Genomic DNA, 27,033 nt, shown 5'->3' with positions numbered 1-27,033 from the left:
TTCTCTCTCTTCACGGAGCAAGGAAGAAGAGCAAATGAGCCAGAGAAACTCAGACAGTCTGGGGAATTTTAAAAATTCTTTTTGAGATAAAGATTTCAGTGCCCACAGTTTTATGTGTGCTAAGAAGCTTTACGAGCAACTGAGTGCTGAAGCATGACCTGCATGTGCCTTTTAGGTCATCAGAGCCAGAATGATCTCAACCCATTTAGCTTTCAGGTTATGCCTTGGTCAAGTGAATACTTTGAAGTCATTTCAGCTGAGAAGGTTAAAGGTTGGCATTTGCAGTTATGACTTGTGTATGCCAGCTTTACTGTCCTTATTAGTATCATAAATTCAGTTTCCAAATCTTCACCATAAGCAATTGAACACATTTCTAAAACTTTGGAAATATTTCTAATGTATTTTTACTCTTCAGTTTCCCCCACACACTTCCTTTGCTTTTGTTCTTTTAAATCGATTATAAATAATTTCTGTAAATGGATAATTATTGATACTATATTTTAATTTCAACTATTTTAGGGTGATATGTGTCATTTCAACTAAAAGATGCATATTATTTTCATAATTTTATGATCTATGCATAGAAATCCTATTCTAGTGAGACCTTACAGTATATAATATGCAATAATTAGAAAACCACTTAAGAAAAATTAAAAAAATCTTTCTGAAAATCCCCTTTATCAGTTATGTGTTCACACAAAGATCATTCAGACTACCTGGGACCAGTCTAGTGAAAAATGACAAATGAAATTATATAGCAGCCTTTCACTGGTGTTTGTTAAACAGAGTAACACAGAAGCTGTTATATTCTACGTTACATTGCACTGACAACTCTTTTTAGTACGATTTTTGTCTTTTTTTTTAGTTCAGATGAGATAAATTGTTCACTCTTTATTGAAGGAATAAAGATAATGAAAAGAATGACAATCTTTAATACTCTTTTATGCTTTTCCCTGTCTTTCTAAGTCATATTGATATTATTTAATTTACTTTTCAAATTAGGAAAGTATTTTTTAGGGATGACACGTGGGTAATTCTGTAGTATCAGACCCATGCAACATTTTCATACCTATATACGTTTATTTCAGGACATTTATAATAAAATTAAATTAAACACTATAACAAAGCTCTATTCATGTACACTGGAATGCAAAATAAGAACTGATTACAAAATGTAGTAGAAGTATAGTAGATTATGTTTGGCAAGAAATAGAAAATACTTGAACATAATGAAAACTATTTAGCAGGTTTTTCTATATCACTTGTCACTCAAGACAAAGCCAAGGCTGGAGAAGCCTTCTAGCTTCCACCCATCTGTGTTTTAAACTCATTAACAGAAAAGACAAAGAAAGATCCAGAGTGCTGTCTGAAGTCCTTAGCCTGCTCACTGAGGTGCAATTGTGCATTTGTATATATTTGCCTCTGTGTGTGCCTATAAACTACGTATGAACACTTTGACTTGACTGACTTTTTGGAATACTGGAAAGGGTATTTACTGGAAAAACGGTCTAGTCATTTATTCTTGCTATAGATTTCACAATTGTCTTACAAATTCTGACGGTTAAAAGTGGAAAGCTGGGAAGCCAGTTTGCCAGATTTCTCTCTGCTGCTGAAAATTGTGATGAGAGATTGTCACTAGGTCAAGGAGTTTGAACATGCATCATACTGGTGGTGACCTATACCATGCTGCTGGTACTTTTCATTAGGCTGCCTAAAAGTAGTTTCTTTCAAACCAGAAACTGTACAGGTGAGTACATGCTTAAAGCTAAAATGGACATGAGTTCAGCTATTCTTTAATTTCAAAACCTTGTCCTTCCAAGTTAGGTTTTGTGGTACATTGACATTGTGGACATCAATTTACACTAATTGCTACTTGTGTTTGCAATTTCTTATTTTTTTCTTCTTTTTTTTTCCCAATTAAAAAGAAAGGAAAAAAAAAGAAAAAAAAAAAAAACAAAAAGGACAGATAAATTATTGTGTTTTTCCTCTGTCATATTCTTCACTTTCTTTTTCTCCTCTCCTTAGTAAAGCAGCAAAACCCAATAAATACATGATGTGCTCAAACATAATGACCAGTTTCTCTACAGAAGAAAATTTGCATTCTTACTTATAGTATTGCCTCTGGCTTGTTCAGTGGACCTCTTTGTAAAGAAATTGACTTGGTTTTCTGACTGTGCTTTCACTCATATCTCAGCTAGGGACCACTAACAGAGCAGTATAAGAGGAACTGCACTTTGAATAATCATACAGTATTCATATTTTGCTACCTTCACACAAACCAAGAAGCAATCAAGTAAAACACTGCTGTCCAGACTTCCAGAAAAGTTTAAAAGCCATGGGATTTATGTTGCTTAGCTAATTTCAGTCAATCCTTGTGTAACCATTGTTGCATTGTGTCAAATATTTCTGTGACTTAGAATTGAAGTATAACTTGATTATGCCCCCTTCTTTATAATGAACTACACAAAAATTTAGGAATTTGAGCTAGGTGGTACTAATACTTAAGTTTATCTGATGCTTGCAAATGATAATTCGATGGGCCACATGTCATTCCAAAACAAGACAGTACAACTGCATTCAGAACTCAGAAAACTTCATGTCTTAAGAGTTCAAAAAAAAAAAAAAAAAGCAAATAAATATCTGGAAAAAAATTACCCTTGGCTGTACACCAATGTCTGATGCTTTCTGCAGCATAACATGAACACTGATTAATCTGTGTACCTATGCTGTTGATTAAGGCTCTTTTCTAAAGATTGGTAGCCCCAAATGACTTTCTGTAGTGGAACAAGATTAATTCTTATCAGAGATTATCAGGTCACGTATAGTAAATGTGATGGTGATGAGGCACTGGAAGAGAACAGGAGTATCATCTTTGTCATCAGTGCTGACAGCCCATCTATGTGCATTTTTACCTGATCTGAACTTAAAATCACCACATAGGTGACAGAAGATTTTACCTCAGTGATTTTTTTTGTATTCTGAAACACTTACAATCCCTATTTTAGTGTGTTGGTTTTGGTTTTTGCTGCATCTTCATTTCATATTCATGAACTCATATTAGCACTGGCCTTCACCTTATTCAGGACTGAGCATTGGTAGCTTCAGGAAACTGGCCATGTAAAACTGGAGTTGTGTAGGAACCCTGGGTTCAGAGAATTTCAGTCTTTCAGTGCTGACAGGCAGTGATGCTGAAAAGCACACTGCATTTGACCTGAGGCCTTGGGAAAAGCTTCCCAAATTGTGTGATAACACTGAGGTTGTTGCTGTGTAATTGAAGTTTGTTGTATCACTAGGTGGAATATGTAGAGATGTAGAACATTTAGGTTTATGGGATACAGTTTTATATATATATATGTAACAAGATGAAGGATTTTGGGTGTAGGCTAGTTCTTCTTCCTTTCCTCCTTATTCTTCACAAATCTGGGTGGTCTGGTATTGGTTCCCGCAGTGTGGAACATGAATGATTAGTTACTGGATTATAAGTAAAAGTAAATTAGTTGGCATTCCATAATTGGATAGATTGGGCTTTAAAAGACCTTGAAAGGTAGAGCTCAGGGGCCATTTTCACCTTGTTAACTTAGAGGCACATTCTGTGCAGCTGTACTATAGATAAGAAATAATAAACATTTATTAATTTTCTCTGGTTTTGTATTTCAAGTTCTTTTACTCAGAGTTTGAATGGAGATGCAGGAGATTTAGAATTCTTGTTTGGACTTAGTTGTTTATTATCTCTTATCAGTAATACAGCTACACAATGTGTGCCTCTTAGTTGGCAGGGTGGAAAATGGCCGTGAGTTTTAACTTTCAAGGCTTTTTAAAGTCTAAACTAACCAATTATGAAATACCAATATGTTTTTACTTACAACCCAGTTACTAACTTTTCACGTTCTGCAGTGTGGAACTTTTGACCCAATGACAGAGCACTCAGATTTGTGAAGAAGAAGGAGAAAGAAGAAGACATAAATCCACACCCCAAATCCTCCATTCTGTAACTTATTACTACCTATACCCCCTAAACCTAATTTTCTACATTTCTACATATTTCACCCAGTGATATAACTTTTAATTACACAGCAAAAACCTCAGTGTTATCACACAGTTTAGGAAGCTTTTCCCACGGTTTTGGATCGAATACAGTGTACTTCTGAGGATCACTGCTTGCCATCACTGAAAGGCTGAAATTCTCAGAACCCAGGGTTCCAACAAACATTTGAGTCCAAAGATAAACTCTGTGTCTCCTGCATTTCAATCCGAACTCTGAGTAAAAGAACCAAGAGACTGAGGCAAAGAAAATGCCTCAAAGAAAGAAAATTTAAGAGTTAAAACAATTTTTTTGATCTTAGAAGTGTAACTCCTGTAGAGCTTAATTTTGAAATAGAGTTTGCTGAGAAAGCAGGCAAAAAATTTGTCAAACCTGTAGGAGCCCTGCACAAAATTCAGCAATGATTTATATGAAAGTCTACTGTTACAATTACATTAGTCACAATTACTTAGTATAATATTGAAGACAGCTACCTTATTCTGGAAAACTACTTATAGAAAAATGGTACTAAAAGTACAATGGATGCCATCTGTGTCAATAACAGTATTTCTAATTTGGAATTACTGAAAACATGCCTTCCTTAAGAAAATCCTAAAATGTAGAATTCCTGTGCCTTATAACTCAAAGTCTGGGCTTTTATTTTCCAAAATTTTAGATATGCAACATGGGGCAATTATCCTGTGTGCCTTTTATCACTGACATTTGATTTTCCCCTTCATCTTTCAATGTGTGGCTTTGGAAAATTCAAAAATTTCAATATTTTTTTTCTAACCGCTGTACAAAAGAGAAGACCTAGGGAGCCCACCACCAGCCAGTAGTCTTGCATGAGTTAATGCCACCTGGGGGCTCAAACCCAGCAACTTTAGATTGTTACATCTTGAATATACTGGGTTTAATGTTACTTGCTCTTACAAGGACACTTTTGATTTTTTACTGTTTAAAACTAGGTCAGGTCTGTAAGACAGAGATTGAAGTAGGAGTTAGGGTAAAATTGTACCAGTCTAAGCTTGTGAGGGAGAAACAATATACCAAGGAAATTCAAGTTCAAGGAAACTAAATCTTCCATAGCAGGTATTTTGCCTCAGCAGTCACCTCTGAAGAAATTCTCAGGGGTATGATGTTTACCTATGTGCTCCATGGGGAGAATCCCTTTAATCAGATAATTTATACTTCCATTCTCAGCTCTATGGCTTTCAGACCGCTAGCAGAGCAATGTGACTCTGTTCAAAAGACATTCTTGATTTCCAGGTATGTTTTATGGAAAATGATCCCTGAGGCTATGGAGAAATGTAAATTTTTTTCTAAAATGCCCTGAAATATTCTTTTTTTCTCCCTGGAGGTAATGTCTGATGTCCAGCACACAAGAATTCATACACTGCAGTGGTAAATATCACAACAATAACCTCTTGGCAAAACAACACAAGCAGAATTCCATTCTACAATTTACTAAATTCCCAGATGCCACCATGAAAACACACTGACCCAGAAAGTATAATTTGCATTTTAGTGCAGGTAAATAAAGTATAAAGTGTGACATTTATGAAGAAGCCATTGTGATGCAACATTTTGCTGTTCATAAAATCTTGCAAACTAAATTCCAGTGTCAGAATCTAGTAATTTTAATACATCAACTTTTCTGATAAGCAACATGAAAATTACCTTTCAAAGACTAGTAGCAAAACTATGAGAGCACTACTTATATAAAACAAAGGGACTGACCCAAGACACACTTAAATCAATGAGTGCCTTTTGATTAACTTGATCAAGTTTTTTGATCAGGCCTGTCCTGTCTGAAGCATAAATTGTTTTTGCTTCCATGTTAGTTCACAAAGTAGTGCTGTTAATTCACAAAAATTAGTTTTGTTCTATGACAAACTGCAATTTACCTAATACCGATGATTTTTATTCTACTTTTTCATATTTTTTGTTCTAGCAGATGTTTATATGTCTCTGTATATAAAACTGCTATTTTTTTTTCTTTTATGTATATAGATTAAACCAAATAATAACTTCAAAGAATTTCCTAGTAGAAAATATGAATGATTTGCATCATTGTGAGTCTTGGATTTGAGATACATTCATGTTCTTATTATTGACATTAGAAAGGTTATTGGGCTTATAAAAGGTCAGGATAAATCAAAAGAAAGGTGGTTCAATGATCAAGTTTTGCATTGGAGATTTATGCTTCTATTAGTTCAATAACTTTGATTGCCATAGAGAAGAAACTAGGGCAATATTCAGGACATGATGTTCAGCCAAGAGTTTGGATACACGCCATCATAGCAGCGCATAATTTCAGTATACCTGCTACATCTCTGTGAAGTTGGTACAGACCAAAACTTATGTATACAACATATATGTGGGGGTTGGCCAAAAAATGTAATAAATAAAATCCCAAATCCAGGTCCCTTCTTCTTGTCTTTCTGACAGTAAGTGCTAGGTTTCAGTTCACAACAGAGGCTGAATGACTTTGTTGTACAGTTCACAGTTCCACAGTTCAGCTTACACCTCCCTTCTTTTGTTCACAGCATGACACATTTTTTATATCACAAATAAGATACTATGATAGGAACATATACAGGCAATCTGGCAAAATTTATAATAATAAATTTTTCTTTTAACTTCAAACTGAACAAATAAACATAGCTGGCATTTTTGCCTATATCTATCATACACGTAATGTAGGAAAATATATATGGAAGACAGAAGATATACAAGTTGTTGCCTAAATGAGACTTTAAGCAGGAGTTTCTAACCCAGCTGAGGACAATACAATGAATCTCAGCCAAAAACCTGATTGTCTAAAGAAATTTTTTACTGCTAGAGAATGTCATGGACTGCTTAGATAAAGGTCACATAGTTTTGTAAATTGCAATTGTTTTTCTAAACGCTTTATAGTCTTTCTTGTTTTTCTTCTAACTGAAAAAGACTTCATGATGTCATAATGGAAGACAATCTGCAAAACAGCCCAATAGAGAGTGTTAATGCTTTTAAAAAACAGGACTGCTGTCAATAAAATCTGAATCAACGTGGTTAGGTCATTGATAGGTAATATAATTCGAAGACAACTGCAGGTACGGAAGGTGAATATGAATCTGGTTTATTTTAAAGAGTAAATTTATTGATTTTTATATAGACAAAAAGTCATACAGTAGTAATAGTGCACAAGAACTATTCTGTAGTTTCCAAGAAAAAAATTGAGCAGAGCTGGGGTGGGGAAAAATTAAGATATTTTTCCTTAGATTGTAAAATATTCTGAGGCTTGTGAAATGTTGTTGGCATTCTAGGTTGTGGACATAACAAAAAGTGAGATCCTACTCAGGAACACTGAACATCCCATGATAAAAGTACCTTACCTGTTTACTTAGAGAATGCATTGTGTGGAGAGAAGATAATGGAAATTTTCCCTGTACTTTTCTAATTCTCCGCTGAATTCCACTTGGGATATGTTATGGTTTAACTCCAGTTTGGTCACTAAGCATCACACAGCCACTTGCTTCCCATCTGGTGAGATGGGGAAGAGAATCTTAAGAATAAAATTAGAAAACTCATAGGTTGGGATAAAGACAAGCAAACAACTAGAAGAGTGAAATTAAATGTGTCTATGTTCAGTATTATTTTGCCTATTTTCAAATTTAAAAAATCTATTTTGAATAATAATTTTGAAAAACAGTACTTTTTCTCTAGCTCTGTTTACTTTTTTATATTTTTCTGTCTTCCATTGCAGTCTCTCTCACATGCCACCAGAATATTTCTCTGTATAATGCATTTTGCTATTAAATACCCATACCTATTTTCATTCTTTCTTAAGGGTGATTCATAATCTTTGTCAGAGATATCAGTGTGTAAGAATAGGCATTGACTCCTTCAATATTCCTGAGATCTACCTAAAACACTTCTTACTGAGCTCAGAATCTGGTGTGAATTATCACCTCCTTTTATCTATGATTCATATTCTTTTGTAATTTTGTATTGTACTCTTTGTGTGGAAATATTGGTTTATTGTATGGTTATGTGGAGATATACATGTGTATGATACTAATAAAATAGGACCATGAATAGATCTTTTACACTGTTAAATCTCTTAGTCTAGAAGGCCCTCTTGAACATCATTACAATAGGAGTATTTTAGGAGCCAGATAACCTATTCTATGTCATTCTAAAAAAAATGCTGAAATTCTTCAGGTGAAATAATATTCCAACAGAAAATGGAAACTGTCAGACATTTCAGGTGAAATGAAACAACTAATACATAAGCCTCAGTAGATAGTCAGAGACAACATGCTTCACCCTTTAGACAAAAGCTTTCCAAAACTATGGTTTTGATTAAGTCTCTAAAAACACTTAAAGGAAATAAATAAAAAGACTTGTCATCTACCAGTATGCATAGAATTCAAAATACCAAACACAGGACAAACTGAATTTGACATTAGAAAAAACTGACTGTGACAGCTGCAGCAGTTACATCTTGTGGAAGGATATGTGTGCTTGCAAAGACTTTACATCAGGTCCTGGTTGGGAGCTGGCATTTTCAAAGGTCATGAAGCTCCTTAGCATCATTCAATTACTGCACAAAGGGTACCACTGACAGTTTTAGCACTGTGGTTAAATTAACTGAGTATTATTCGAGACAATCAAACTTTTGGTTTGGAATGGTAGGATAATATCTGTATATCAACAAATACCTCAAATATAATACACATCTTCCCCCCCCTCTTTAGTTTTCAGTGACAAGGAAAATATAAGACAATTATTTAGTTGTCCTGTAGCTTGTGAAGATATCAAAGATATCAACACTCTTAGCCTGAAAATTGTACAAATAAAGATAAGGCACAAACCTTTGATTTTACCCACTTTTGATTTTGTTCTTTATTTTAGGTTCTAAATGAACAGTCTGAATCATTAACATACTGTTCAAACTGTATTGTCATGGTTATACTGCTTAAAACAGAAAAAGACCAAAACTGTTCTGTTGTGTAGAAGTGCATCTGCTTTGTTGTGTCTTGACCTTCAAGCAGTTTAGATGAAACTGGAATCATAGAATCATGAAGGCTGGAAGAGTTCTTTAGGACCAAGTTCAGCCGTTAACACTGCCAAGCCTACCACTAAATCATGTCTTTAAGTGCCACATCTACACTCCTTTTAAATACTCCCCAGGATGGTCACTCAATCACTTCTCTAGGGACCCAGTTTCAAGGTTTGACATCCCTTTTGGTGAAGGAATTTTTTCTAATATCCAATCTAAACCTCCCCTGGTGCAACTTAAGGCCATATTCCCTTGTCCTATTGCTTTTTACTCGGGAAAAGGAGACTGACTCCCACCTCACTACAACCTCTTCTCAGGTAGTTGTACACACCAGTAAGTTTCCCCCAAGTCTCCTTTTCTCCAGGCTTAACAACTTCAGCTCCCTCAGCTGCTTCCCTTAGGATTTGTGCTGGTGACATTTTTCCAGGGTTAATGATTCTATGATTTTATGCATCTTGTCTACCTGAGGGGCCTTTCCCAGGGACAGCAGGGTGTGATTCCAGTAGTGTAGCATACCTTCAGTCCCCCTAATACTCTTGAACCTACTCACCTCTTCTGGAGCTCTGTCACTAACCAGAGGAGTTCCTGTACCTGGGCACACCTCCCACAGGGGTGCTCACAGCTGCTGGCCAGTCCTGGTGTAAGAGCAGGGCACACCCTGCAGCTGGTCCTGGCGTGTACCCTGCATGTTCCCACTGGAGCTGACTGCAAAGTTGCATCAGTCGTGGAGTTGTAGAGCTCAGAGAGGCCGTGGCTTCTGCCAGGTGGTTACTGTTGCTCCTTGTTTGAGCTGGCAGAGCTTCAGCACCCTTTGTGTATGCTCTTCCATGGGAACTCCTATGGAAACTGCCCCACAACCCTGGTTGACATACCACACTGTGTCTGTCTGCCCTGGTCCCTAACGTTCCCAAGGCGCTTCTTTTAATGTGGGGATTGTCAATTTTGTTGCCCACCATTGCTCCTTGCCTCACCTACATCTTGTGAGCCACTATTGCACGGACCATTGGCTCCTGATCAATCTCTCTACTCCCCTAAGGTTCCTCTGGTTCAGGAAATCCCCTTGTGCACCATGCTACATCACCCCACTGCAGATCATGCCAGCACCAGTGGCGGTCACTTCATCATTTTGTTCTTTATGATTGTTTACCTCTGTGTACATTCTAGCACCGTGCATTGAAGTGACATAGGGAGGCCTAGATAAATCTTTTAAAGTAGATGGTAAACATAACACCATAATGCAACACAACTTCTGGATATTTACACAACCACATTTGCTTCCTGTAATTAAGTATGTACATGAGTTTCTAAGGTATATGCTTGCACACTTACAAGTCCCTATACAATACAAGCTATAATCAACACCTTGAAACTGAGGAGAGCAATTTGTCAGCTCTTCTGCACAGGGCACAAGTATAGTGATAATCCCCTGTCTTCGTAAATTTTCTCCTTATTTCTGATGTTTTCTATTTTCAGTAAAGATTTTTTTTTTTTATACGTGTTTCTAATGTTTTTAAAACTCCCTTATTAATTTCCATATAACAGTACAGAATCCAACTCCAAATATACTCACATATTCAGGGTAGGATAGAGCATTTTCATAGGGTTTGTATTAATGAACCTAGCCATTACCACTACTTATCTAGATGTTTTTCAATATATTTTATATTCTTGAAAGCAAAAAGACATGCCATAGGACTGGACTCCCTGAAGTTAAAATAAATTGAAATTATATTACAGTAAAGCATCTCTGTCCATTATAAATTCCTTTCCTTTCAAATATTCTCTCCCAAATTCTCAATAAGTGTTGATGACCCAAATCTTCTCTTTTGTAGCAGTAGTTTCTATTCAGTTATAAATTCAGCATCCTGGTTTTTTTATACCTCCTTTCCACATTTTGCCCTTCATATCCACATTTTAGATATCTGGAAATCACGAAAAGATGAATATGTGTCTAATCTCACTATTCACAGTTTAGGTTTTGCTGCACATCGAAATGTGTCAGCATCATTCATGAACAATGATCTGGGGCTGCTGAATAATCTGAGATTTTCATCAAGACCTTCATGAAGATAAAATATAGTGTCTTAGCATCTGCGTGAATTCTACTTTTTTTTGTGTTTAAACAGATTAAGGTTCATATTTATTAGGTGTCACAGACATCACCTTTGGCTTTCTGGAAGCTCCACCTTGAATTTGAGTCTTTTTATCATAGTTGATAAAGTAAACCTTGTTGATATGAGGCTATATTCTCTATAGAGATTCTGACGTTTCAGAATATCCTTACTGAGGATAAAATTTGTATGTTTTGCTAAGAAATCAAGACAGAAGTATGAAAAAATGTAACTATTAAAACCATTAAACTATAGAAAATTATATCAAGGTACGTGAGCTAAAGCTTTACTCTAAAAATAAAGACTATGGACATGATTTTTGCTAAAACTTTCAGACTACTATTTGCATACTACTTCTCTCTTAGTCAATGAAAGTATGAAATGTAAGTTTTTACATTTACTTGAAACATGAGTCATTAGTAGCACTACAGCACTTTTTGAGTTATGGACTCTTTCACTGCTGTTATTATGCAACTTGATAGTGAAATAAATACAGACATTCCTTTTTTAAACTTTGTGCCAATTTAGTGTCATGCTGTGCCAAAGTATCCAAATCTCAATAGTTCCTGACCAGTGCAGGTGTGCATTAATGGACCAGGAAGCAGAACAATTTCTCATTCAGTAATATTTCTAAGCATAAGAAAGACCTACAGTATTTATGACAGAGAAAATATTTGTGAAGTCCCAGACAATGACCATTCAGATAAATTGCTTAGTTTCTTGCTAGATATCTTGTAATTATCCCCTGAAGCTCATCATATCTAGAAACTGAATATTCAGAGTTGAACATCAAGTATTTTCAAGGGGCCAGCTTGAATATGGCATTGGACATAGACAGATAAACAGTAAGAAAAATATTTTGAAGGAAAAGGTAAGTCTGAGGAAATAGACACACTACCATGTGTCTTACTGGTCCCAGAGTGAGGGAGGCAGGTACACTTGCAGTAGAGATGTAAGTACAACATGTTTGGTCCAAAATGGCCTAGCTCTTGGAATTTGTGGTGTTCTGATACACCTTTCTGAAATGTGTTCTGTTCTGGAAGACAGAAGATATTACTGTGACAGGGTACACCATAGTAGCAGTGCAGGAACAAGAAATGCAGGAGCTGAAAGGCAATAAACTGTCCAGAAACAACAGTGCTAATGCAGTGTGCCAGGATAAGGTGCTTGTTATGCTCAAATAGTCAAATTTGATAGCCTTCTCCACCCCCCTTTCTAATAAATGTTGAGAATTTTAATAAATGGCAAGATCAGAGGAACTGGGTTTTGAACAGTAATGTTGCTGATAAGGTCAATTGGCAGTCAATCACAGTACACTGAGGCTCTTATGCACAAGTACTCAAAAGATAACACAAATTCATGTTCCATATTTCTTAACAGTGATCTCAAACACCAATGTATGTATATAATTCTAGACAATTTGCTCATACCAGTGTTAAATAGACTGATAAATACCTCATGTTTAATGAGAATCCTAGAGGTTCTGAGTTTGAAGAGATATGTCCATTCTTGATTCAATTGGCCATGATGTATTTTGATGAATCATAAGTCTTAATTGTTGAAAACAAAGCAAATTTAGCTTAAGAATTTTGATTGTCCTGGGCACAGCATTGGGACTTCTGTTCTTATGACATGATTGATAAACTATATGTTATGTGAAAATTAAGAAAGTACAGCCAATTTAACTACATGTTCTGCACATGCTCAGGACTGTTAGGAAAATATGCTCAGTAGCTGTTTTCCAGAAAGTCTGAGAACCCACTCTGTTAGATATTTGGAAAAATGCCCAGTTACAGGAAAAAGACAATCCCGTAAGACTGTCTTAAGGGATGTGGAGTTTAGTGATATACACGAAATCTCATTATATGGGAAAAGTAGCAATGCTAAGTGGCCAAGGACTCTAGAAGGACTTTTCAAGTGGTAGAGGATTGGGTCTGGTTGCTTAAAAGTGAAATTATTGGGAGTACCTAAAGAATTAAGGATTTTGTACTGATTATCAGACATCTTCATAGGATGATTTTCTAATAAGATCTAGCTTAAAGGAGAAAAAAACATATGTAGGGACAAAAAAATCCCATTTTAGATTTCAAAGATATTTTACTGGATGTTGCCATAAACAGTGTCACAATTCTATTGTCTTTGTATTGCAGGATTTTGGTAGTGGTGGGGTTACAGGGGTGGCTTCTGTGACAAGTTTCTAGAAATTTCCACCATGTTTGATGGGGCCAATGTCAGCCAGCTCCAAGACAGACTTGCTGGCCAAAGCTGAGCCCATCAGCAATAGTGCCTCTGTTAATGCCTCTGGGATAAAATAAATACGAAGAGGAGAAATTGCAGCCAGAGAAAAGAATGTGAAGAGTCATCTCCCAGAGGAGGAAGGAACATGAGACACAACATTTGAAAAGCTGACCACAATTCCCATTCTTTGGCCCCTGCACCACTGAGGGGAAGAGGTAGAGAATTTAGGGCCTAAGGTTATCTCAAGAAGAAGGGAGAGGTGAGCGGAAGGTGTTTTAAGATTTTATTTTATCTCTCATTGTCCTGCCTTTGTTTGACTTGTAATAAATTAAACAGATTTCCCTAAGTCAAGTCTGTTTTGGCTGTCATGATAATTGGGAGTGATTGCTCCCTGTCCTAATCTTGACCCATGAGCCTTTTGTTACATTTTCTCTACCCTGTCAAGCTGAAGAGAGGAGTGATAGAGTGGCTTTCGTGGGCACCTGGCATCCAGCCAGGGTCAACCCACCTGTCCTAATTTCCACTGGGATAGAGTTAATTTTTGTCCTTGTAGCTCATACAGTGCTTTTTTGCATTTAGTATGTATTACCGCAGACCTGGGCCCTGGGGTATATCACCGTGTCCCGCAGCCATAGGGAGGAGGAGGAGAGAAGATCCAGCAGGCAGGAATTGTGCAGCAAGATTGATTTATTTAATTATTTTACAAACTCTTTTATAGACTTTTTTCTTCATAGTCTAATTGGACAAGGGATCAGCCACCCCTTGGGGGTGATTGGCCAAAATCCTAAAACATCCATTGTCAATATATTTTTCTACTATACCATAAACAAGACTTTTCAAGGTTGCAGGTGGCTTGGTTGTTTACATTCCCTGCTACCTCTTTCTGTGAGAGAGAAAAGTCTCTCACGGACTTAGAAAATAGCAAGAAAATCCTTGCTAGCAGCATTTTTGTATCTACAAGTATGAGATAAATGTTGATAACACACTGACATTTTGCTTGTTGCTAAGTAGTGCTTACCCCAAGTCAAGAACTTTTAACTTCCCCATGGTCTGCCACAGCAGAAGAAGGTGAGGGAAGCATAAGTGGGACAGCAGACCTGAACTGGCCAAAGGGATATTCCATACCATAGAATTTCATGCCCAGTATATGAACTGGTGCAATTTGACTGGAAGAGCCAGCTGCTGCCTGGGGATTGGCTTAGTATCAGTCAGTGGGTGGTGGGCAACTTTAAGTGTGCATCTTTTGTTTTTCTTTGATTTTCTTTTTTTTTTTTAAATTACTACTAGTAATTGGTGTAGTAGTATAATTATTATTATTGTTGCTTTTATTGTTATTGTTATTATTATATTTTGCTTTGTTTGGATTATTAAGTTCTTCCTATCTCGACCCACAAGTTTGTTGTTTTTTTCATGATTTGCCTCTCCATCTCACCAGCAGGTGACTGCATGGGGTTAGACCAGGACACCAGCACACCATCCAAATGACAGAAAAGGCATTAGCTTTCAGTACATCTCAGCTCACCACATATCCTCAGAGAATCAGCTGGTATTGATAGGTATTGATAATAACTTAGAAAACAGCTATAACCTTGAGATCACTGATAAGAGTGGTTAGTCTAAACAATATGAAAATTGAAAAGGTACACAGTACTTACCATCAGTTGTGGACAAGTATGAATCAGGTCTCAGTTGAAAAAAACCAGCAGATGCTTTCATTTTTGGTGATTTTTTTCTCTATAATTTGAAATTGTTACTTTGAAAACTTATTCAGTGTCAAAATAGTGGGTATGATGTTTTTCTTACCATGAAATAACCAGACAAAATATTCTTCATTAAAAAACAGGCACTGCTAACAGTGGGCCTATTAGTAAAGAGACATTTAATAAACATTTTTAAGGACTAAGCATGAAATCAGTGGTTCTGAGAAATTCTCATGTTGCTTTCTGAAGTCCTAGAAATGGTACCACTCCAGCCTTGATCCCAGGATGCAGAGAATTATTGCAAAGGATTCCACATATGGTGGTTGGGGAGCAAAAGTATTAGAGTGCCTCACAGTAGTTGTCTCCCCCATTGGGATAATGTTTTGGGGTTGCTTTTGTTGTTTAAATCTTCTGGAGGGAAAATCATTAAATATAACTTAACTTATCATTGTTAACAATATTTATTCTCCCTCCCTTCAAATGGGTAATCTGAAAAAAAACCCCAGAAAACTGCTGCAGTATGTAACGAAATAAAATCCCTATAATCTTTTTTTTTTTTCTTAGTGCTTTTATAATATATGCAGTCAGTAAAGGGGAAAAAAAAATCCAGAAATGACTGACACCAAACATAACTCAATGTTCAATCAGTGACGTACCATGCATATTGTGTTAACATAGATTGTAATTACTTTCTCACCAAATGGTGTGCCAGATCTTTTCACTGAAGAGTGTATGCAAGTGATGTGCCATCATTCCATCACTGCCAGTTTAACAGGCGTCTCTTTGGAGAGAAGAAGAAGAAAAGTGAAGGTTTTCAACTAATTTCTTTGAACTTGCACATTCAGTATTGAACAGCTATGTTTACTAGGGAACACAGAGGCTTTTATTAAAATGCTGTATAGAATTAACATCTAAAATTGTGGTGAACAAGAAGGAAAAATAAGAGCTCTGAACCCTAAGGACCTCTGACAGTACTGGGACATGAAATTCCATTCACTAGGAGCATAGAAGAAAGAAAAACACAGATGGGATGAGCTTATTAGGTCTCTACTCATCCTTTTATTTAAAAATAAAAGCATAATTAACATTTTGTCTCAAATCAGTGTTGCGGATCCTTTTTTTTCTGGAATGTCTCCTCAGAGGAGTATAATATTTTCCTTGTATGTTTTTTCTTGTGAAACAATCATCTGAAACCTGTGAAGATAAAATGCTCTTTTTTGTGATCCTAGAGCTGACACAGCATTGGTACTACTGCACATAAAACATGTCGTGTCCACAGTGTGTAGATTGACTTGTATGAGAAATCTGACACTGCAGCATGACAGGGCAGTAAGGGAGAGAGAACAAACAGCAAATACAGACAAAATGCTGAGTATAATATGTTAAGCCATGTTTGACATGCTATAGGCTAGCAGAGAACAAAATCAAGTGAGCTTGGAGACAAAGCAGGAGCAAGCTGTAAAACAATTTCACTTTGACAGTTTTTGAACAGCTACAAAACCACTCTCAGTTCTGGTGCCTCTCACTAGGACTGTGGGATGGATGTCAGTTTTCTGTAAATTTGTGGGCTGAAGGGAAGGATCTGGGAAGGAAGGGACTGTCACAGATGAAATGGATACATAAATAAATTACCTTCACACTGAAAATAGGTTTCATTTTACATGAAATAAGGCTTGGGCATTTTGTTTCAGGCACTTTCAGAAGGAAAGCCAATGGAAATACGGGGTCTAGACTTCATTTGTGCTAGACCAATTTTAGGCTTTTATCTAGTATTTTGGTATCAACTGTAAAAGACATCTTTTAAATCCATTCTCTGTCTGAATCCTACAAAGGATTAAATCAGAATGCTTTAGGATATTTTGGAACAGAAAAGGCTCTCCTTTTAATTTTTCAAAACTGATGGAATGCTTAACTATCACTCTAAGGACATGCAATTCAGATGTCCAGTTAGGCCTATTTTGGAAAGCAGACTTTTTTCCTAAAAATAATCTTATTTCCTCTCATCTAGATTGTAATTCCTATCTCCAACTAGTTCTGAAAGAGAGGATTCAATATCAAGTCTTGAACTACAGAGATATGTGAGATGCTTGACTTTCAAAAAATACACTTCTGCAGGGGTTTTTTAAGAAATCTGAAAGTTTTGTTTGAGCCTCTCTTTTTAAATGCACAAGGAAAATCTTTGTGAAAAATATCTGCTGTTTTCCTTTTTAGAGCATGGTGCTAATAATGCCAGGGTCATGGATTTGATCCCTGTATGGGCCATTCACTTAAGAGTTGGACTCGACAATCCTTCTGTGTCCCTTCCAACTCCAAATATTCCGTCACTTTTGTGATTTGTTTTCAATGACAAGACCAGGATACATTATAGGAAAAATAAATGTGATTAAGAATGCTTTATGAAGTACAAAGTCAGGAGAGACTAGTTTCACTTCCTACAAGTGATCACAAGATACTTCTAACTAGTATTTCTCAACATAATTGTTTCATGATGCTATTCTTTCTCATAAAAAAAGTAAAAAATTTCAAGTAGGAAACCATACATTTTCCATTTAAATATTGCAAAGGTAACTTCAGCATACTCATACATAGCATTTTGAAGCTTAATAGTTTCAAGCAATGTAATGCCTGAAGAGTTTCCATGCTTTTTTCACTTTCCTGCATTAATTGAAATTAAAAATGATGATATTTACAAACACCTCCCTGTCACAGGTTTCTTCTCTAGGCCCACAGCATTTTTGAGTATTTGACCCATAACTATTACTTCAGAATGAGGACTACTCTCTCTCTCTCTCTTTGCACGTTTTTTTTTTTTTTTTTTTTTTTTTTTTTTTTTTTTTTTTTTTTTTTTTTTAAGATAGAATTCTACGCTGAAAGAATGCCACAAGGAATAAAAACTTAAAATCTCATCAACAGTGAGCTGTCATAAGAGCAACAGATAAACAGACATTTGTTGCTTTGGAAAACAACATCGATGAATGAAAATACAAACATAAATTAAGAAAAAAATCATATGCAATTATAAATCAATACCTTGAGGCTCTATATTTCAGGAAACAAAAAGGTGTTTTAATCACAAAAAAACCCCAGCCCAATCTCCCAGCCTCACTAATATACATCTGTAGGAAAAAGAATGAATCCAAATTTGGAATAAAAAGAAACATCAAAAGAAGGCAAAAGCTTTTAGATATTATTAACACTTACTTTGAGTAAAGGATTTTTTTAAATTTTTCCAAACAAAATAGGTCTCCATTGTTTGGGATAACCAATACAGTGCTTTTTATTGTCTCTGTTATTTTTAGCAAAAATAATTTTAAACTGATTAACTTTATTTCTCATTAGTCTCTAATTGATTTTTTTACATTTTCTTTTTAAAATTAACTGTATTGTTCTGTTTATATCCTTTAAGGAAAATCTGACACTGAAACTGAAGTGGTGTAATTAAATATATGTGAACCATACATGAGTGAAGAAGAAAAAACAAATAATCGTTTACTCCACAATTTTGTCTGTTATTTATATAAGTGAAATTAAAGGATCAAATTAGCAACTAGATCAATCTAGGTCTTCGAGAGTAGGTTCATTTATCCAAGAAGAACTTAGTACCCACTCAATAAAACTAAAAAAAACAACATGAAAATTTCCCAGAGAAATATGAAAACTACAGTGGACACCTAAGAGTAACAATCTGAAAAATAATAGAATAAACTTCTAATTCAGCCTAGAAGTTTGTCTACAACACTTAAAATATATGTCCTGAATGATTCAGTGTAAACATTTATAAATTAAATTGAGGTTTAATTTTTCTTTTTAGTTCTCTAATTTGTCTTGATGCTCAGACTTCCAGTCTCTATCAGCCTTTTTTATGTTTTTGTTTGTTTGGGTTGTGCTCTTTTTTGTTTGGACCTTTTTTTAAAATATGTTGGTTGGGTTGACGTTTTTTGTGGCAAGAAGTTTTTAAGATTTCTAACCTTGTGGTAATTGATAAAATTTGTGTGCAAAATTCATATGCACTTATATGTAAATGCATTTAAATGCAAATTAATATTATATGTAAAACCTTAAGAATTGGGAAGCCTGAGTAATTTTTCTCTATGTACTTTGTATCAATAAAACAGGTTCTCTAATACTGGGGGTGATCTTAGGGATTTTGTCTTCTATAATATTAATTACATAAACCTTCCTGAATTTTATATTCCTCCATAGATTCTTTGTGCTTTATTTTATCTTTTTTCCCTCTGCTCAAGTTTGTCATTTATACTGGACTTTTAACTTTAGTTTTAAGTCTATTTAGAGGTTTTAATAGTACATCATTACTTTAGTAGTAAATAAACTGAGGCTGTCGTCTCTGGAAATCTTTTAAGATTTTAAGCATTTCCAACACCAGTTTTTCATAAAAAGGCAATCTCAATTCAAAAACAAGACTACAGATACATTGATACAGATAGAGATTTCATTGATTTTACATGAGATATTGTCAGGGCTGATGATAAGTGTCTGTGGTACTTTAAGTAGTCCTAATGAAAGAAAAGAGTCTAGATTCACGTGTCCTCCAGGCAGGAACAAAGCCAGTATTCCTGCTATTTTTAGGTTTCTTTTTTTTTAACATGGATTTAATGTTGGTGAAAAATTATGGATTAGAAATTCTAAACAGTACAGATGCAATGATTATAATAATGGCAGTAATGCCATAAATAGTCTTTTAGACTTTGCTGTGTATCAACCAGTTTATGTGATAATTGCTCTGCTTGTAAGAGGTGGAGATTATTCTTCCCTTTTGCCAATGAAGAGTTGTTGAACAGACAAACTGAAACTGCTTCCTTGGTTTCACAGGAGAAAGCAGTAGAAAACTCAAGGACAGAACTTGTACCTGGATTTAGAATCCAATTGGGATGGAGATGACAAAACCTTCTTGGTATCCTGAGACTTTATTTAGGCAGCTGAGCGCATATTGTTCCTCCATAACCAGTGCTGGGCTAATTTATGGAGAGATAGCTTGCTGCATTGACACAAAGTACACCTCCCGCAACCAAAGAGAAGGATCATCTTCATAGAATCAGTGCTAAAAAATAACAATGGATGTCGATCAAAGTTCAATAATGATTATTGAAACAAATATTCACTAATGACAAAAAATCCACAGAAATTCAAAGACTGTGTAATCAGGACTTGATGATCTATGAGAAGAGAAATCACAGTAATGCCCACTGCTGAGACTCATGCCAGTGAAGCTCTTGATTTTGTTTTTGAGGTACAAGTGATGTTCTCAAAGACAAAGTAAAGAAGCTGAAGACATATTCTCTCTACTTACCATTGAAATTGACTAAATCTAGTAGATCTTTTGAAAAATCTGAGCCACTGATTTCTTTTTTTCAGCATCATCCATTTGAATGTCCTTTTATAGCAACCTTTTATTTCCATTGTGTAATCTTAAACCCAGTAAATACATCATACAAATATATATCTCATACTGTCATGTTTGTCTGTTGTATCATGCTGAATTGGTTGTCACACTTCAACAAATAGAAAATCCAGCAACCTTAAATTCATTCAGAAGATTATTATGGCATAATTCATTAAATTATTTGACAAACATTATCCAACCAGGCCTTACTATAAGCAACACTTATTGCTAGAGTCCTAATTATTTCAAAGGTATAAAAAGCTGAGTTTCCCATAGAAACATGGGAACAATTACACAGGTGTCATATAATGAAACATCTGTGTTGGAGTTTAGGACTTTTTTAGATTCAGGAGCAAAGAAAATGCTTCCCAATTATGGGTAAAAAAGATTCATCTTCCTACTAATTTGGCACAAATGGAAAGGTTAGGCTTTTAATTGCTTCAAAGAAGAAATTGGACTAATACAGTAAGAACAAAAGAGCAGGTCCTCAGAGTGCTGTCGTAAAGAGCAATGCAGTCTCTAACTTTGTATTAAGCAAAAGTAATCAAAAGACATTTATAAAGAAATAAACATAGCTGTGAGCAATCTGTTTCCACTCAGTGTGCTTAGACCTTAAACCTCAATCCACTGAAACTGGTTTTATGTGATAAGTATTTTAGAGCAAACACACAGCAGGTGCTTGCCACTGAAGTTTGAAGTTGACTTTTACGCTTCCTCCCAAAGGAGCAGCAGATGGTGGTTCTGCTCTCTTTAGGTTCTTGGGAGGTAAGAAAGAAAGCAAACACAAGAAATGTGCTTCATTTTCAGGTGTCCTGCACAAGGGCTCACCTTGCATGTGCTAACCTTTTCAAGTATTGCTCGTGCAAGTTCCATTTGAAGTGTTACTGAGGAGCAGGCAGAAGCTGTGGCCTTTGCTGCTTGTGTACAGACCCAGCTTCATGAAGGACTCTTCTCCAGGAGCCCAGGCACCAGCATAGCCCCTCACTGATTATTTTTCTTCAGCTCACTTTCAAACTTTTTATTCGTTCTACCATTTATCTTATCCCTTTCTAGAACAAAGTGCCCCAAAATCAGAGTGGAGATATCCTTCTGTGCCTTGTTATGCTGCTTGCTATGTAAAATCAGTAATGCTGGGCAGAAAGATATATCAAATTATCAGCCATTTTCTGGGGTAGATAACACTGATATAATTTTCAAAATCTAGAAGCATTCCTAAACTTTAAGGCTGAGAACTTTAACATATTAAAACATTAGTATAAAGTAGCTTTATAAAATAAAAAATAGAAAATAATAAAATTTTCAATCAGGGCTTTTCATTTTCAGAAGAAATTTGAATTTTCTACCAATTTGCTTTTAGTAGGAAGTGATTATTTTCTTGGAAAGCTCTTGAAGTGTTTGCAAAAGAATTTTTTGGGTGAGAAATAGTTTAATTTTTTTACTCTTCAGATACATATATTCTGTCACATTGACTGACAGAAGAGCTAAACAAAGCAATACTTTTGAGTATGTGTCTTAACACGAAAGGACTACTGGTGTAAGTTTTAGCTGTTTCAAGGGTGCAAATGATGGGTAAAACTCTAAATTCTATTTGACATTCAATGAAGAGACAGGTTAACACTCAGAAAGTCATGGACAGGATACAGAAATCGTCCTAGATTACATAGGAAGATAAATGAGGTGTTGCATTGGAATCACTTCCAGGTTTTCCTGTTCTCATTCTTGAAAAGTATTACAGCAACCACATCACGTGTCTCCTGGTCTCATGCAGGTGGAAGATCTATTGCTGATTCTATGCAGTATTGCAATACAGAAAATAAAATCTCAGATTATGCGCTGTGATGAAGAGCAGGCACTGTCCCTTAATTATGCCATTTTCTTTTTTATTCCCACATACTACAAGAAAAAAAAGAAAATTAAAATATTTTTCAGTGTCATTTAGCAGGTTTTTATGGCCCTATGTATACAGAGCATTTCATGTGTCATTTGTGGGGGTTGGTGATTGATACCCAGATACAGAATTGGCTGCCTTTGGTCTGCACTTGACATATTTAAAAACTTCAGGCTTCCCAGTCTTCCCCATATGTTCCCTTTATATACTGAAAACTAAGGAAAAGGAGGGAGATGTATGAGAGAAACAAGTTGCTTGGTAAAGCAGAAGTTTGTTCCTTGGTTTATGTTTTATGTTTACCGACTCTTTGGTAAGAGTTGCATAGCCACGTGAATAAAATACTTCTTCAGAAAGCTAATAATTGTATGTGTGCAGTTTCATTTCTTGTTTTTTATGGTGGTCTTTGCTCTAAGATGCAACCTATTTGATTCCTTATTGGTTAGGTGGATGACTAGTTTGCTAGAGATCAAGGCAAGTGCTTACCAGTGGCTATGAAGACTTTAATACTCTCTTAATCTGACCCAGTGGTATGGCAAAGTTGTGTAGAGTTTCTGTACCTTAGTTCCCCAGCTATAAAATAGAAATATTATCACAGCTTTAGAGAGGTGATGTGGAAGACAATCATGTTAAAATCTGTGAGGTATTTAGTCATTATAGTGATGATGGTTCAGAAATATATTAAAAAATTAGAAAAATGGATTTTTCCCCTCGCAATGAAATTTCATTTCTCTTTTGTGACTTTTGTTTTCTAATTTGAAAATAATTGAGATAAAAGTATATGTTTATTCTCTTCTTGAAAAGTTGGCAATATTCTGAGATGTGTGCGAGCGTGTTTACAGGCTGACAAAAAAAGGAGGATCACCAAAGGTTAACATCAGGTTATATGAACTTAAATAGAACAATACCATATTACCTGTTCAACATGTACTGAGGTATTCTAATGGCATGATGTTGCCTCCCAGTAAGGTCATTAACCCCATAAGAATATTCCAAGTATTTTTATATTAGGAGAAATTTTAAGTGATTCCTTAAGAAGCTGACTGTACAAATAACAGTCCTAACTTACTTTATTAGAGTTCATCCTATTTAGTGTAATATATTTTATATCAAAGTTACTCTTAGTTGGAAAGATAGATAATACCCTTCAATTAATGTCTTCCTAATATAGCAAGATGGGTATAGTATAACATGCTTTACAAGATATTTATCTTCAGGAGGTGCCTAGTCTGCCTTCTGTGAAAAAGAATTAATAATGTGACATAAAGCAGATAATTGACTTGCCTTAGATAAAGTATATGTTCATATGTTGTCATGAGGTTATGGGAAATTATGCCTTGATTATTGTTTAATAAAAAATAAAACACCTTAAATTTGGAAGAGCTAGGAGAAAGAAATGCAAGAGGAGCTCAAGGGCTTGAGTGTAGGTGGAATGAAAGAAAGGATTGGCAACAAAGAATGATTGATGAAATACGTTTCATGCATTTCTACATGAAGCTTCTTTCTTCAATGCTTTTTGATACTTCTGTACTGAAGTGTTCTTCACTTCTTACATCCACCTTTGAGGATCATAGTGGTCCTAGAAAGAGGAGAAGTGATACATTTTATTGAGCAGCATGAACAGCTGCATCTAGCGAGCCAGATATCTCTAGATTGGAACTCTAAACCAGGTGAGGGTTGCATGTTAAAGGCAGATGTCCTAAGGGGAGTACTGGTGTGGAGGTTTCATAAGCAGTTGGATGTACCTGGGGCTGGGTGAAAGCCATCTCAGTTGTCTTGTAGCTGACAGCTTTTCACTTGTAAAAAAGGTATTGAGTCCCTTTTGAAAAAACTTTTTGGATTTCTTTTTGTTTTGGTTTTTTTTTTTTGCCACAGTAGAATACAGGCCAGAAGGCCGAGGAAAAACATGTCTGTCACGGAAATATTTAGTTCCTCTTCTTTTGTTCTGAAATCCATCTCTAAGTGGCTATTGTCTCCTCTCTTGCTGTTGTCAAAGGCTGTAGTGCTTGGCCTCTTCTATCAAGCAACTGTACTGAAAAACAGAGAGAATTATCAATTCTGCTTTTTGTTACTTCTATCAAGTTCATACTGCTTGTATGCCTCTATATTTTGTAAATATTTGTTTTTTTCAGCACTGTTGTCCCAAGGCCAGTTTGTTCTTGGTTCTGTAGAAAATCTTAATGTGTCACACTTAACAAATAGATCTTCTGAAAATAGTAACCAATCTGAAGTTTTGCATGAATCAATATACTTCACTAGCTGAGCATAACTTGTGACTTAGTGAATTTTTTTTTTTTCCCATTTATTTTCATATCATGAGAGAATAATATTGAAAAATTTTGGTCTAAACACTTGGTGTCATAGAGGTGATGTCAAGAAACATGTTAAAGTTCATGCTTATTATGATAATCCTAAATAGGTGTTGTAATAACAGCAAAAAGGTGTTTATATAATCTAAAAAGCTTATTTTTGTAATGAACCAGTACGCTTTATTTTAGATACTAGTTTTGCTAGGGATTTTAAGGCGTAACTATTTTTATGGCAGCTTGTAACTGTGGGAGGTCTTTTTCTGGGGGGAGCAGCCAATTGTACACGGCTGATGAAAAATCCAAAAATCTATAACAAATTGTGTTACGATTTTTTCATTTTATAAGTAAATAGATTTTATAGGGGACTGTAATTTTTGCCTTACATGCAAACAACCTCGTTGTAAATGTTTAATTTTAATTCAGCCATGAAAGCTCGAATGACTATGTAAATTTCTTAGAGTCAGAAGTTGGAAGCACTAATTACTGGCCTTTGTGCTTACAACTGACTTCAGAATTGTTCAATTCATTATGCTGCTTTCACAATAAATCCCATTAGCAAAGAAGCTTGTCATTCAAACTGACATCGTGCATTTCATCCTGATTAAGACAAAGAGTCAAGAAAGCTGACCCAGCAATGAATCTCTGACACTCTCCATGTTTAAAGGGCCTCGCAGTCCTCTGATGGTAAAATCATCTGTAGTTTAAGACAGTGATTATGTAAGATTTCACGTATCTTAATTCCCCTTGGTTTCTACAGAATTCCAGATTTACAGTACTGACTACTTATAAAAAGTTGGTGATTGATCAAATAACTACAGTGTTCATTCATTCTGTGTACAATCTTACAGAATGCAACTTGCCTGCTGCTAGAAAGTCAGTGCCTTTTGCTAACTAAAGTAACTGGCACCTTTTCCTCCATCTTTCACAGCATCAGAGTTCCATTACTAGAGAGAGGCCATGGTATTGGTGATTTTCCCCTATCATAAACAATATCTGAATATGTGAAACAATAGCAATGCTTATTATTTAATTGATTTCTACATCCAGCCCCCAACCCCAACTTCTAAATGGCTGATAAATTAAGATATATTACATCTTTAAGGCTCTTTCCTTCTACTGGCCCCTGACTCCTTCAATGAAATTGCCTCAAACACCTTTGATATTACTTCTGCATACTTGGGAAAAAAGAAATCTGACAAATGGAAAAGTCCCTATAAAAATTAAAAGAAAATTAAAACCCCCCCAAAAATGAGTAAAACAAAATATCTGGATTAATAATTTTTAATGACTACTTCTCTTGCACTAAATTTGAAGAATAATCTACATATCAAGTGGCTTGAAAGTAAACAGGGTATAATAAAATATCAAGATGGATTTAAAGAAAAAATCTTTAGTATTGGGTTTTGACAGATTTTTAAAATTATTTTGAAGTTCTATAATAGATTCTAAACATGTTTTGAAGATTTTCTCTGAAAACATAAGGACTGGACACTTAGTGTAGTTTTAAATGAGCCTCACATGTAAACACTGTTTCAGTGAGCTGTTTTTAAGAAGACCAAATATTTTAAGACCTACAGTACAATTATTAGAATTGTTGTTATTGTAACTGGGTCCAAATGTGCCACTCAGGTGCTGTCAAATATGCAGCAAGTATAGAGTGTGCATTAAATCAGCCATGACAATACACAATGCACTTCAGTGTTAAAGAATGAGAGGTGTTTTCTGCAACTGAATGTAACATTGTTTGAAAATAATTGTTACTGCATAGAAGAGTTTCATCCCTACTCTCCGCCTCCCTAGTTCCTTTCTACTCTCCCCACTTGAGACCTGTGATAGATGTAAAGAAGCAGCATATTTACTTTTCTTACTTTCAATTTAAATAGCACTACAAGAATTAAGAAGGGGGAAAAAAAACCCCCACAACATAGTGATGGTTTTCTGAGACACAGGGTAGAATAATAAATTGTGTTGCAGAAATCAGTCATTGTCTTATGACAGTAAGAGACATCACTCTTTCTTCTTTCAATAAACTTAGCAAGCCCAATGTCCTGAAACTTCTATTTGAGTTAAATTTTTGACTCTGTGCCAAACATTTTCCTTTTAATTCCAGCATTATCAGCTTACTAGCTAAATATGATCACAAACAGAAAAATTACCATCTGTGGTAATGTCATTCATAATAAAGATATTGTCAGAAAGGAAGTGGAAAGATTCACTCGCTCTCATGATAATCCAACATCATGGGAACTAAGTCACATACCATAACGTATTCAGTTTGTTTGGTGAGGAAATAAAATTTTCTCTCTCTTTTTTTTCTTTTT

The sequence above is a fragment of the Corvus brachyrhynchos genome, unplaced genomic scaffold (assembly GCF_000691975.1).
Source record: "Corvus brachyrhynchos isolate BGI_N302 unplaced genomic scaffold, ASM69197v1 scaffold23, whole genome shotgun sequence".
NCBI classification, from domain to species: domain Eukaryota; kingdom Metazoa; phylum Chordata; class Aves; order Passeriformes; family Corvidae; genus Corvus; species Corvus brachyrhynchos.
The sequence above is the reverse complement of the archived record's forward strand: the minus strand, read 5'-3'. Positions refer to the sequence as shown.